The sequence below is a fragment of the Ursus arctos genome, unplaced genomic scaffold (genome assembly GCF_023065955.2).
Source record: "Ursus arctos isolate Adak ecotype North America unplaced genomic scaffold, UrsArc2.0 scaffold_14, whole genome shotgun sequence".
Classification (NCBI taxonomy): Eukaryota; Metazoa; Chordata; class Mammalia; order Carnivora; family Ursidae; genus Ursus; species Ursus arctos.
This window is the reverse complement of record NW_026622808.1, coordinates 38,979,732-38,994,512: the sequence shown is the minus strand read 5'-3', so window position 1 is coordinate 38,994,512 and position 14,781 is coordinate 38,979,732. Positions and strand designations below refer to the sequence as shown.

General features: G+C 40.8%; 1 protein-coding gene and 1 pseudogene across 6 annotated transcripts in view; both read left to right on the top strand.

The window, feature by feature from the left end:
• The window catches only part of ARHGEF3 (Rho guanine nucleotide exchange factor 3), a 294,790-nt gene that overhangs the window by 181,342 nt on the left and 98,667 nt on the right, over positions 1-14,781 (top strand). The gene's annotated exons all lie outside the window — the stretch shown is intronic.
• Positions 6,438-6,893, top strand: LOC125283731 (small ubiquitin-related modifier 1-like; annotated as a pseudogene).

Genomic DNA, 14,781 nt, shown 5'->3' with positions numbered 1-14,781 from the left:
ACAAGCCAATAGGTGAACCTGGGAGCCAGACCACCTGGCTTTGGGTCTTCACACCATCACTTACTAATGTAGGACCTTAAAACAAGTTACAAGACCTCTCTTGTGCCTTGGTTTCCCCATTTGTAAATGGGGCTAATGGTAATATCTGCCTCATAAGGTTGTTATGGGATTAAATAAGTTAGTATTTGTCAGGTGGTCACCACAGTGCGTGGCATCTGTAAGCTCTATATAATGATTGATAAATAGACATGAGACTGGAGTTTGAGCCTTGAGGGCCTGGAATGTGTGTGTAACCGGCCTGTCCTCAAGCACCTCCGTAGTGCTAGGCAGGTAGACTGTTAGCAGTCTGCCTGGGGTTGTCAAGTAAATACACATGGCAGTTAGGTTTTAAATAATTTTTTTGACTGTACCGTGGGTTGGTTTCCTCTGCCTGGGGGAGGAAAAATCAACTCATTTCAAGTTCTAAATAACCAAGTTTACAAAGAAATGTCGGTAACACCCCGATTTCATCAGACTGCCTGTATTTTCAAAAATTCCAGGAGCTGCAGTGCCTTGTACCTACATATGATGGATGATGTGGGAAAGCATCAATTAAACAAATAGGGCTTAAAAACATTGTTGATAAGTGTCTGGGAGTGCATTACTGTGGGGGGGGGAGGCACTGCTTGAAGCTCGGAAAATGCACAAAGCAACTTTATTTTGGATCTTGAGCCAAAATCAGTAAAATCTAAAGCACGGGACTGCCTTTTGGAAGGCACGCTTCCAAAAGGCCCTTTCAGCTGTCAGGTCCGGCCGGAGTGTGAAGGCAGCCCTCTGGAGGGGGAAGCCGGCGAAGATGCAGGCGCGGTATTTTTAGAAGGCATTGTTCTCTGAATTCTAGAAACAGCCAACCTAGACGAAAATGTGTTTTTAGACACATTCTTCCACTCTTTGTGCTACTTTAAGATCGGTATCTAGAAATAGAAAACAAAGTGTGTTTTCTTTGTCTGGTAATTAAATTTCTTGTTGTTTCACCCAGAGGTGGGGAGGGACCACCTATTTTGGGTTACTAGAGTTGATAAAACATCATCTTTAAGGCGCAACAGGCTATGGACATCATGGGAGGGAAGTGATATCGGTGTGAGAGTTTTCTGGCTGAGGTCATGGTACATGAATAATGAAAGCAGCTAGCATTTCTAGGGCTGTTATGGTGTGACTTAACATGTATATATATTCTCCTTTCATCCTTTCAACAACCCTGAGAAGTTGCTACTGTTACTGTCCCCACTTTACAAACGAAAAAAATGAGACCGAAAGAGGTTAAGGACAGTTGATCAAGGCCATAGCGCTCCATTACTGTTGGATGAATCTGGGCATTAACACTAAGCCACATTGTATGTATCTATGGAAAAAACTCCTCAAGTGTGTGCTATTTTTATTTTAAATAAACCAGAGTTCTGGCTTCTCATGCAAACTTGTAAAGATGAATTATGTAAGTTTCTGGTGGAAAAAAAAAACTTTCTGATTCTGTAGGTACAGGATACTTAGGTGCTATTTTGTAAGCCCCCGTGAACATACAGAAGGACATTGCATCACAATAGGCTGGCGCTCACATCTGCAGGAGGTGAATGAGGCTTGATTCACTGCAATTAAGATAAAAATACAGTTCTTTTAGTGGTTTTACTAAATAAAGATCTGGATACCTACTGATAATAATTAGTATGCAGTTCAGCCTTTTTAAAAAGTCACATGCACATCAAGTGTATTAAGACGTCTTACTGGGAGAGGTGAATGGAGACTGTGTGTATGTGGGAGTGTGTTCTCTGCCCTCCCGCAGGTAACTTTGTTGCCTGATAACAATAATACACTACCTTTTGTTGAGCTCTACATTTTTTTCACAAATAATACCAGGTCCTTTGCATATATTTCATTATCACTTAAGTCTCACAAAAGCCCTCCAAGAAAAGGGGGTATCGCAGCCATTGTATGCTTGAGAAAACTGAGGCTCTGAAGAGTTAAGTGAACTGCCCAAAGTCACAGAGCTACCAAATGACATGGCTCTGAATTAACTCCCCAACTATTTTATTTTTGTTTACTGCAGAAATTCTCAAGCCCCAGGTCCTGGTTTACCAAGCTCCAACAGTCATCCATAGTTTACCGTTTTTCTTTTACCTATGCCCCCATCCATATACTCTTTATTTCTTTATTTTGGCATCTTAAGGCAAATCTCAAACATCATATCATTTAATCTGTAAATAAAACCTAAAGGTAGTTTCAATGTCACAACGTTAGCAGGTTTTGCTTTAAGCTACTTCCTCTGCTCTCGGCTTGCTTTGCTCTACAATGAACTTTTCTCTAGTTCATGGTACTTAGTGTGGTTGTGAAGTCCCTGTCTCTGTGATCGCTTCCTGTGCCTCATAAACTCCAAGGGGACAGTGGCCCGAGCCATTCTCCCCAACTCCCACCCCACCCCCACGCTCTGCACTCAGTCGGTGGGGCCAGAGCTCTTAAAGACTTCTCAACTTTTTAAAAAATCAGGAGTTCACAATTTTCAAGCAATCCTAGGGCAACAGAAAGTCTTTGAAGGACGAGGTGACAAAAGGCTCCTTCTGAGCCCCAAGCTCACTGCTTCTACCTTGAAAGCATCTTACATGGAAACACAGTTGGCCAATAACCGCCTGAAGGTACGAAATGAGGCTGAATTCTGGTTTGAGTTTGTAAGTTGGATTCTCAGAATGTGCCTTAATTTAAGTAGGGTTGAATTGCAGAAGAAACTGCTTTCGTGCAATAAATTCTGGGGAGTTGGGAAGACCAGTTCCCCCCCAAATTGAAATTCTCCTGGTGAATCTTTCTGTCTCTGGTTTTTGACTTGGTGGGAATAGTGAAAGATTGGAATGTGGAATCAGGAAACCTGTGTTCTCCTCCTCCGCTCTGCCTTTAATTCACTGTGTGACCTTAGGCAAGTCACTTAAGCTCTCTGAGCCTCTGTTTCTTAACCCATCCATTCTTTAAATACAAATGAGTGCCTACTATGGGCTAGGCACTGAGCATCAAATAAGGTGGTGTATTTGAAAATAATTTGTAAATAAATAATTTGTAAATAATTATTCGTGTCTTCCTTGTGACAGTGCAAGTGCCTTTGGAAGGGACGCTTTGAATAGTCATCTGTCCTTATGAATGATTCTTAGCTTCTTAGCGCTTCGACGGGGAGGAGAAAGAGACAGGATATGGGCTCGCTATAGATACGTTTGATCAAAGACTGGATGGGGGGAGGGTTGACCGAATGGGGAAAAGGTCGTAAAGTTAGTGCACAAGCAAGCTCTGCTATAAAACAGCGCTGTGTAGTTTCCGGCGCACAGAAGAGCATTCAAAGCAGCAAAACCAGCAAATCAAACAGCATCCACGGAGGCTGAGCCCATTCACAGCAATTTCTTTACGTGTCCCTTTTGAATCAACAATAGCTGGGCCTGGAAGTTCTCTGGTCATTTTTGCCCTCTCTTGCTAACTCCGGTTAACTGTTGCTAAACAGGCTACACGCTTTCAGTTTCAACACATCTCCGGAAGCCCTGAGACCATTACAAGGTCTCTTCTTTCAACTCCTATTTCCTGCAGCTCCATGTTTCTAATCTCTACGTTTCTGCACAGTTTATGTTGGTGTCCTCAGGCTCCCTTGAGGTATGAAGTGGAGTAAAACATACCAAATGAAAGGTATAAACAAAAGTCCCTTAGATTGCAGTGAAGAAGGAATTATGGACCCAAGCGGGAATTTTAGACTACTAAACAGATGGTGTGTTTATATTGTTAGATGCTAAACGTTACTATATAATGGGCAGATTATTGGCCTGGGAAAGCCTGGGCTCCTTGTCACAAGTGCAAGGTGCCAGAACCAACGCCACTGAGATGACACAGAGATCCTTAGAACAGTGGAGTGTGATGCTGCGTTTTTATCTCCGCATCCTAGTGGCAACCTGAGGCAGCTGCTGCCTGGCAAACCCTGTGCTCGGCACTGGGGAAGTGAAAATGAATGAGATACAGTCTTTGCCGTTGAGAAATCACAACTTCAGTGCGGTGGGATATGCTTTCTACCACATGCCTTTATTCATTTCTTTATTCACTCAACAAACCTGGACTTGGAGCCTTGCTAAGGAGTTTGGTTTTAATTCTCCAGGCAGGGATGGTTTTGGAAGAATATGATCTGATTGGAATGGTCTTTCCAGAAGGTCAAGGACAGAGTAGGTCTGTGAAGTTGGGGCCTGGCAGCTGGTAAATCAATTAGGAAGTCAGGGAAATCTCCCAGGGAGATCATCTGCTCCTGAAGTTCTATTATATGTTAAAATGTATGTTGTTCTCTTTCACTGTGAACAAAAAAGGAAAAATTGATGAACAAAAACCCCCACAAAATATAGCACCTGCTTTTGGAATAAGGCTCATTTCAAGTATCATCAAACAGACCCAATACTGCTATAGATTTTTGCTGTCTCATTACTGCTGAGACCAGGCTTTATATGATTTCTCCTCTTGGTTCGGATGCAGACACGGAAGCAAATGTGATGTATTAGTTATCTATAACAATATCACCACAAATTGAGCCCCTTATAACAACATAAATTTATCATCTTACAGTTTTTGTGGATCAGGAGTTCGGCATGGCTTAGCTGGGTCCTCTAATTCCATGGCTGGAATCAAGGTGTCAGCCAGGGCTGTGGTCTCATCTGAGTTTTGACTAGGGAAGATCTTTTCCTAACAAATCACATGGTTGGGGTTCCTGGGTGGCTCAGTCAGTTAAGCATCTGCCTTCGGCCCAGGTTGTGATCCTGGGGTCCTGAGATCGAGTCCCACATCGGGCTTCTTGCTCAGCGGAAAGCCTGCTTCTCCCTCTGCCTGCCACTCCCTCTGCTTGTGCTCCTTCTCTCTCTCCAACAAAGAAATAAAATCTTTAAAAAAAAACAAAACACAAAAACCTCACATGGTTGTTGGCAGCATTCAGTTCCTTGTGGCTATAGAACTGAAGACTTCACAAGGGCATGAACACAAGAAGAAGGCAGGAATCACAGAAGCCACCCAAGAGGCTGTCTGCCATATGTGATGTTCAGGGACTTGGTAGAGGTGATAGAGGAGGTGACAAGGTAAAGAGACCAGAGCCTACAGAGCTCCCAGGCAACATTGCTGTTGCCAGAAAACCACCTTCTGTTTTCCTCTTACTCCATGTCATATTGGGAAGTTGATCCAGAGTCCCGAGTCCTTCAGGCTGATGATTTTAGCCCTACTACATGATTGAGGCAAAACCTGTTTCATTATCTGTTGGCTGGAATCCTGGTGGCAGCATCCATTTGTATTGCTTTTATTTTCCTATTTCTTTTTTGTTTTGCTTTATTTCATTAAATATTATCCTCTTTGCCTGAAAGACTTTGCTCCTTTTAGTTGTTTTAAATTTTAATTTGTTTAGCTCAATTAATTTGAATAATAGTCATTTGAAGGCAATTAACAAGGGCAGGCAAGCTTCCCGACAATATACTTAGAAGGTTTCAGGTAGCAATTTCAAGCATTCTGTTTATTAACTTATTGATAAATCATTTTAAAAAGAAGCTCAATGGCTCTTAGAAAATCCTGGCTCCATGATGGATCTATCTGCCTTGAGCATATCTCTATCTCAATTTCCCTGCCTGTAAATTCACAGGGTGCAATATCCATATTAACAAGATGTTCCAAAGGGAACTAATAAGTTTTTAACATAAACTAGAAATCTTACGCAATAGAAATTGATTTGCATTCTGCACTGTTGAGCAGAACTGTGCCATGAAGCTTAAAATAATTGTCATGCATTAAGTGTTTACCATGTGTCAGTTTCTCTGCTTGCTGTTTTCATTTCCTTTTCTTACACAGTCTTGACAGTGACCTTGAAAGGCAAATAGTAATATCTTCATTTTGTAGGTGATGAGTCTGAGATTCAGAAACATTGTTTAACAGGTCTAAGGCCACATAGCTGTGAATTGGGATCCTGCCTGACTCCATAGCCTGTTAACATGTCGTTGCACCAGGATTTATGAAACTAAGGTCGATCCCTCACTCAGATTGTGACCCATTTCTTATTTTTACTGAAGTCTGGGGCAGTTTTCTAGAACCCAGAAAGGACAGAACTGAAAGGGGAGTTTCTTGTGTGTCATTGCTCTCTAAGAAAAAGTGCTCTGGAAAAGCCAAAGTTGAATTGCATGATATTTTCACCTTTTAAAATATATATCCATACTATGGAATACAATACAGCAATTTAAAAAAAAAAAGGAAAAGAAAGAGAAAAAGTGACGTAAGCCTAAGATGAAAAGATTGTCAAGATATAATGTTAGATTTCAAGAAGCAAGTTGCTAAATAAATAAATAAGAAGAATAAAAAGCAAGTTGCAGAAATTTGAGTATGATGCCGTTTGTGTGCTAAACTAAATCACATAAAAAGCAATTATTTAGGTGGAAGAGAGACGGATTTGTAAACCGCAGAGGGAGGTTCTGCCTAACTGAGACCGCTGCTGAGCAGAGACGCTGGATGAAGCCACCGTCACCATGTCTGACCAGGAGGCAAAACCTTCAGCTGAGAACTTGGGGGATAAGAAGGCAGGAGAATACATTAAACTCAAAGTCATTGGGCAGGATATCAGTGAAATTCACTTCAAAGTGAAATGACAACACAGCTCAAGAAACTCAAAGAATCCCTCTCAAAGACAGGGCCTTCCAATGAATTCACCCAGGTTTCTCTGCGGAGGTCAGAGAATCACTGATAATCACACTCCAAAAGAACTGGGAATGGAAGAAGAAGACGTGGTTGAAGTTTTGCAGGAATAAATGGGGTCATTCAACAATTTAGATACTCTTTTTATTTTTTTTTTCTTTACCCTCAATCCTCTTTTATTTTTAAAAAAAAGTTCTCGGGGCAACCTCGGTGGCACAGCCAGTTAAGCGTCCAACTCTTGGTTTAGGCTCAGGTCTGATCTCAGGGTTGTGAGATCGAGCCCCATGTCAGGTGTAGACCCTGCTTAGGATTCTCTCTGTCTCCCTCTCCCTCTGCTCCACCCCACTCCCCACACTCTCTCTCTCTCTCTCTCTTTCTCTCTCTCAAATAAATAAATAAATAAAATCATTCTTTTGTAATGTGGTGTTCAAAATGGAATTGAAAACTGGCACCCCCTCTCTCTAAAACAAATGGTAATTTGAATTCTAGTACCCATTATCCATTATCACTTGTTTTTGTTGTGCTGATTTTTGGTGATGAAACCTCAGCCCCCTTGGGGCACCTGGGTGGCTCAGTGGGTTGAGTGTCTGACTCGATTTCAGCTCAGGTCATGATCTCAGCGTTGGGAGATCAAGCTCGATATCGGGTACAGAGCCTGCTTGGGATTCTCTCTCTCCCTTTCCATCTGTCGCTCCCCATGCACTCTCTCTCTCTCTCTCTAAAAAAAAAAAAAAAAAAAAAAAAAGCCTCAGTCCCCTTCATATTGCCCTCTCCTTTTTAAAAATTACATGTGTGCACAGAGAGGCCACCATTTCCAGGATTTTGCGTTTTCAGGCTTGTGATAAATAAGATCTACCAGTGGGAGTGATTGCTTCACTCCTGGACTATGACTTTCAGTGGGAGATGAAAGTTTTTCAGAGAACTGAACTGTGAAAAAATGGCCTTTCCTTAACTTGAAGCTACTTTTAAAATTTGTGCGTCTGGACCAAAAGAAGAGAACTATCAGGCCGAAGTCGAGATGACAGAGATGGTGAGAATAATGACTAACTCCAAAGATGGCTTCACTGAAGAGAAAGCATTTTAAGATAAAAGAAAAGTCTTGTCAGAAGAGCCAAGAAAAGTTGTAATTTTCATTAACAGTTAATGAAGTTATTAATGCAGAAGTGTATTCAACAGAACACTGCTCTTTTTTATTTCATTTGTACTTTTTAGCCTAGGATATGGGTTTCAAATGGACATTGTACCAGTTTCATTAAAATAAACAAAATATTTGTAGAAACCCTAAAAAAGCAATTATTTATTTTTCAAAGATACACAAATGTATTGAAAGTAACTGGAAAGGATTTCACCATAACTTCATTAAAATGATACCCTCTGAGGATGGGGTCTGGTATTGGCTCCAGTGGCCATCTGGGACAGCTCTAGTTTAATCTTTAGCAGTTTATGTTTTTACAAGGAGGAAGTATTCATGTGTTACATGTGCAATTAGAAGTTACTTTAAAAATACATATATATATATATATATATATATATTGTACTTTAAAAATACATATATATATATTGTACTTTAAAAATACATATATATATATATATATATATTGGGTGCCTGGGTGGCACAGTCATTAAGTGTCTTGCCTTTGGCTCAGGGCGTGATCCCAGCGTTCTGGGATCGAGCCCCACATCAGGCTCCTCCGCTAGGAGCCTGCTTCTTCCTCTCCCACTCCCCCTGCTTGTGTTCCTTCTCTCGCTGGCTGTCTCTGTCAAATAAATAAAATAAAATCTTTAAAAAAAATACACATATATAACACAAAGTCAGGCTACCTCTTAGAGAGCCACAGCCAAAAGTTACAGAGTCACTTCAACAATAAAGAGAAAGGATAAACTAAAAATACCATGTCACCAAGAGGACTTTTCCCCCCAGATGTTTCTCAGTCAGCTGGAGCTTTGATGTCTGGCCTTTGTTTGAACAGGGTGCTTGATCAAGAGTCAGCTATGGCCACCCTAGAGAGAGTTCTGTGATGAGCCATGTTGGGGAGACAGGGATGAGTGGGCAGGTCTGTTTCCTTCTAGATGTCTCTGCTCTCAATCACTTCATCTTATGTTGGGTAATCTCCCAGGACCAGATGAATGTGTGTGTTAGGGGTGGGGGGAGGTGAGGGGGTTAGTTGATGGAGAAGAGAAGGGTAAGAAAAGAAACTCTTCTTTGAAGGTAAAAGCATTGGATTCTGGGCATCTGCAAGGAATCACTTAATGTCTGGGCTGATTAAGTCAGCTGGGTGCCAGTCTAATGAGACTGGTATGGAGTCCATCCTTTGGTGGGCCAGATCACTTGATTCCTTAGAAGAAATGGCATGAGAATTCTTGACTATTTTTCTAGCTCTTGCAAAGTATGTAACTGATGCTAAATTAGCCAGATCCTTGGCAGTAAGATCCAAGTTAGATCTGCTAGTTGAATCATTTTTTTCTAATCTACATTAAAATAAACACATATGTAACTATTAAACCAAAAATGTATGTATCCATGTGCATCTTAAAATCTCACATGCCTGGTTGGCTCAGTTGTTTCAGTGTCTGATTCAGTCTCAGCTCAGGTCTTGATCTCGGGGTTGTGAGTTCAAACCCTGCATTGGGCTTCACGCCCAGTGTGGCACCTACTTAAAAAAAATAAATAAATAAAAATCTCACGTTCTAATCATGGTACATGGGCCATGTTTAGGGAAACATTGTCAGAAGTGGGATGAGCTTTGGGGAGGATCTGGGTTCAAATATTGCCTCCCCAACAAACTTAATAACCTGAGGACTTAACCTTCTTAGTCTTGAATTTCCTCACTTCCAGGTAGGCTTATTAGTGGTTCCTACCTTGTAGGGCAATTGTAAGGATTATCTGAGCTAATGTCTATAAAACATAATGTGTAGTGCTTACAAATTATTAGCCAAAAAGAAAAAGAAAAGAAAAAGGTCTTTGCAAATAGTAAACAAATGCTGAGATCTTGATTAAATATAACATCTGTAATAGATGTTGTCATTCTTTGGTGATGGTTCAGTGCTCAATTTCTTGTTTTGGAAATTTGTATGTGTGTATGGAGGGGGGGGCTCTTCCCCTAAACGGTTCCCTTTTGATCCTTTTTAAATTAACATTTTGGCTATAATGCATGGAATTACCTATTTCAAATCAATCTGATGGCTGAAAAAGGCAGAATCAAAGTGATTACATAGCTATTCTGAAATGCACAGAATCATACCCAAGAATTTTTCTAATTAAATGGTCTTTGTGGGGGTGAAGTCTCTAGTAGGAAACTATGTAACTAAAGCCTTAGAAACATCTCATCAGGTTGTGGGTGCCTGTGTTTAAATTTTGTATCACATACATCTGCTCTGGCTCTAGTGCTTGCTAGTTAACTTTGTACTTTTAGAAAAGTGAAGTTTCCTCCGCTACTTAGCTTTTAAGTGACTGCCTTGATGGACAAAGTGGGAGAGTGGGAGCCAGGAAGAGTTGATGGCAGCTAATTGGGTAAGTTGTGCCTCAGTGGAGGCCATCGAAGATCTCACATAACGGAACAAAGGAGTGTGGTGCGGCTGAGAAGGTGATCTGGTTCCGGAAGCCTGCGCATTAGGACCCTCCCAAGTTCTCCTTGTCGCTTCTTTAGAGCCTCTGCCTGATGAGCTAGTGGGGGTGACTGAGCTTTCCCTACTGCTGCTACCGTAGGCAAAGACTCAAGCCAGGTCCATCTTTCTCAGTCTTGCAATTGAGATACCAAGTGCTGTAACTAGGATCTTAATTTGCCATTTTGTTTTACCCTGAACTTGATTAGTTCAGATGAGGAACTGGAGGTACTCATGTATTGGAGGTGAAGAAAAGGGTTTTCAGCAGTTTTGCAGCCTGGAGTGCTAATTTGAGCATTCTTCGTATCACGTAGATGCATTCTGGGGCTGAAGGGTTTCTTTGGCATTGTGTAACTGTGTGCATGTTAATAACAGGAACCTTTCCGTTGCATCTCACTGTTTTTGAAAATCTTTCCTATCTCCGTAAATCTTCCTCCCCATGAACTTTGATAAAGCAACATCCCAGAAATTCTTAAAAAAAGAAAACATTTTAGTCTTTATCTGATGAAATGAGCGAAAGAATACTTTTTTTAAAATTTTGAATAGATCGTATTAGTTTTATAATATATCAGCAAGTGAGTTTCCAATGTACTCCTGGCTGCAGTTTTTGCCTTTTAAGATAGGATTTGTCTTCTCAGTTTTAAAATTAGGTGCAGTAAAGAAATTCCAGGGAACATGAGTCAGGGCAGAGCTGGGCTTCCATCCTGGTGTCTCAGACTTTTATTGACGCTTATGAAGCTTTCTGTACTAAGTCCCTCTGCAAATGCACACGTCTAATCTCATGTGAAAAACAAATGTATAAACAGTGAACAGGGGATGTGTGTTGTAATGGAGATGCTTTAAAAGGAGATATTTGATGGGAGCATAGTTGGAGCCTCAACCTTCTAATCTGTAAAATGTGCAAACTGGATGACATCTCTGCTCCTTTCCAACTTTCAAACTACGAGCCTGTGGGAACACAGACCATGTCTTGTCCTAGAACATTTGTTTTGCATGATCACTGAGTAGTAAATACACCATCAGACACGGTAAATATTTATGGCCCCCTGAAGCGGAGTGTTTTTTCCTGTTGCTGACCATTGTTGGCCGGCTCAAAGCACAGCATAGGTTTTTCATTAGAATGTAGTGGAGAAAGTCTCCATTGCTCCTTTGCAGAATGTCTGGGATGATCTTAAAAAGTAGCCTCTATGCCTCAAAGTGCTAAAAATATTTACCTAACAACAAGGTGGGCTGCTGGAGCTGCATCTCATTCCGCATTTCCTCTTAGCAACTTGAGGGAGAACGTAGAGGATGACATACTGCCAAGATGAGATAATGCCTGGGATGTGGTGGTTGAGGTCATCCCCATGGGGCTTCCTGTCAGATGAAGCTCTTCCCGTCCTGAGAGCACTGGGATCCTGTGGCGTTCTACCACTTTCTTTTCCAGACTTTGCAAACCTGAGGACCAGGATCACTTTCTTAATACTCTGTTATGGGAAATCACTCCTTTTCCCAGAGTGGTGAATGGGTAAACGTGATGTTTTGCTGTGAGCTATCAGATTCTAAAGGAAGATAGCCATCTAGGGTGAAAGGGCCTGTGCAGTAGTGCATCGATGCACGCAGGTCCAATCAGTAAAACCTTAGTTTCCAGACCCCTTGAGATTTGGGGAGAGGGTGCAGGGGGTAGAAAATACATTTAAATAACCAAGCCCTTATTCCTTGTGTTGTTGCTGTATATTTTGAGTAAACTTTGATTTTGGAATAGTTTTAGATTTACGGAAAAGTTGCAAATCTGGTAGAGTTCCTGTACGCCCTTCCCTCACCTTCCCCTAATGTTAATATTTTGTATAACTACATTTGTCAAAATCAAGAAAGTCCTATTGATACAGTATTCCTAATGAAACCATGATCTATTTGGATTTTACCACACATTTTCCTTTAAAAATCCAAATTAAAAAAAAAAAACACTAAGTCATACACATACACCTATACACGCACCAATATATAAATAGATATAAAATCCTACTTTTAAAATATAGGTATGCAAGGACACACATTTATCTCATTATATGATAGGTACCGTGTTCTCCTGTCTATTGAGACAGATTTTACAAACTACCATTTGCCACTGTGGGATGAGCATCAGTCACTAGCCTTTGCTATATTGCATTGGCCTCTTAATGCTTTAGGGCTGGTTGGCTCCGGGAATCAGTGCTTTTTTGAGTCCTCAGGTCCGCTTGCCATGGTTTTTCTAGACCTTCTCACATTACCAAGCAGCCAGCTGCTACTCTTCTCTGCCGTCAGCATTTTTTTTTTGTCTGTGGCAGACCTTCTCACATCTACACTTCAGCTGCTAACTGTTAGTTCAGATTTCATAACCATGCAGTAGGGCTTCTCAGAATTATGGAAGGAAGACTACCTATAAATGAGGTTCCTGGGCCATATCAGGATGTGAATTTTATGACTTTTTTTTTTAAAGATTTTATTTATTTATTTGACAGAGAGAGAGACAGAGAGGGAACACAAGCAGGGGGAGTGGGAGAGGAAGAAGCAGGCCTCCTGCTGAGTGGGGAGCCTGAAGACCTGGGATCACACCCTGGGCAGAAGGCGGATGCTTAATGACTGAGCCACCTAGGCGCCCCTGACTTTTTTTTTAAGCCTTTTTACTACCTTATTTTCCAGTTTTTGACCAGATTTTGATAAATAACAATGCAAAGGTTAGTGATAATTTAAGTAATAGAATCCAGATTTTAATAGCTAAAAATATGGGAATGAATATCTGTCTTATGAGAGATTTTTAGCAAAAGAAGCTCACCCTAGTATTATGTTCTTCCAGTGTATTTAAATTGTCATTTTAACTGTGTAAACATTAGCCTATGTGAGATTTTAAATTATTTTCCCCCATGGTGTTGTTTTACAGGCTTTATAATAATATTTGTGTGTTGTAGAAAAATTGGGAAATAAAGACAAGTTTATTTTCTACATCATTATTTTGAAAGGCGACACAATATTCCATTTTATGGCTATATTTAGCACATGTAGAATAACATTTAAGTTGTTTCCATTTTTTAAGATATAAATAGTCCTGCGATAAGTAGTCTTTGCAGCTACAGTTTTGCACACATTCAAAAGGCTGTCTTCCCAGGAGTGAAATTATTAAGCAAGAATGTACACTTCGATGCATCTTGATGGCAATTCCCACATTTAGCAGAGTGTTAGAAATATGAGCTTTTCTACCTGCTGAAGGAAACTATAGCCTGAGGTTCTAGAGTAGAGTTGTTTGCGTTGCTTTTTGCACAGGAGCAAAGGAAACAGCCCCGCCTGGACCATTCTGGTAGTGTGTTCACACTGGGGGGATTTCAGACAGATAGAACTAAGCCTTTTCAGGTGACTTACTGACTCCTGGGAGGAAACTGTTTGTCAAGACCTGTTGCAATTTGTTGTGACCTCATCTGTTGGGGGTGATGGCCTTGGAACCTAGGGTTTACGAGGGGCAAGCTCCCCCCCACCCCCCACCCCGCAGCATTTCCTTGCCCTACAGCTTCAAGCAGCTTCATGCCTTAGCCTCTTTAATGAATAGTCATCCTCTTCGATTCCCATTGGTAGGGACCATCCTCATGTTTTCTGTCGGGCGGACTGTTAGGCAAAACTTCTTGGCAAGTTTTCTAGCCAATTAAAAGTGGAAGACTAATTCCATTAAGCGGTCAATTCCTGTTAGCTCAGCTGGTGGGATTGTGGTGCTAATGCTGGACCAGGAGGCAAGGGTTTGATCCCCCAGGACCCTCTTCTCTGGGTGTAGTAGCATAGTAAGAGGCTATACTCTTCTCTCAGTATAGTAGCAGAGTAAGAAAATGGATTCGTTGCTTGCTTCCTCTCCTTCCTTTTAAATAAAGTCTCTTGATTAGATAGTCTAATTAAGACTGATGTGATAGGCATCAGCATTCTTTTTTTATTATTGTTATTTGTATTTCAAAATGTTTTTAATTTTTAATTTTTAAGTATTTATTTATTTATTTTACGGACATATCATTGATACACCATATCACATTAGTTCCAGGTGTACAAAATAGTGATTCAGCAAGTGTATACATTATGCTATGCCCGCCCGAAGTGTAGCTACCATCTGTCACCATACAAAACTATTACATAGCATTGACTATATTCCCCTATGCTGTACCTTTATCCCTGTGACTTGTTCATTCTATAACTGGAAGCCTGTATCTCTCAGTTCCCTTCACCACGTCATCACTGTTCTTTTTAATCAACAATTTAGTGCCATTCTTTTTCAAAAGCTCAAAATAAATTTTCTGAACATTCTGATTCTGATCCTGACTCTTCACTTTCTTTAGGAAATCATTTGTTTATCAAATAAATCATACTTTCTGCAGACCCTGCATCTCTGAAAGCACGAGTTCATGCGGAATATTTGGAGGATGGGCCATCAGGGAGAGAGTGAAATAAAAACGATGTAATTTAGACTAATCGTTGGTCTTGTCTCATCGG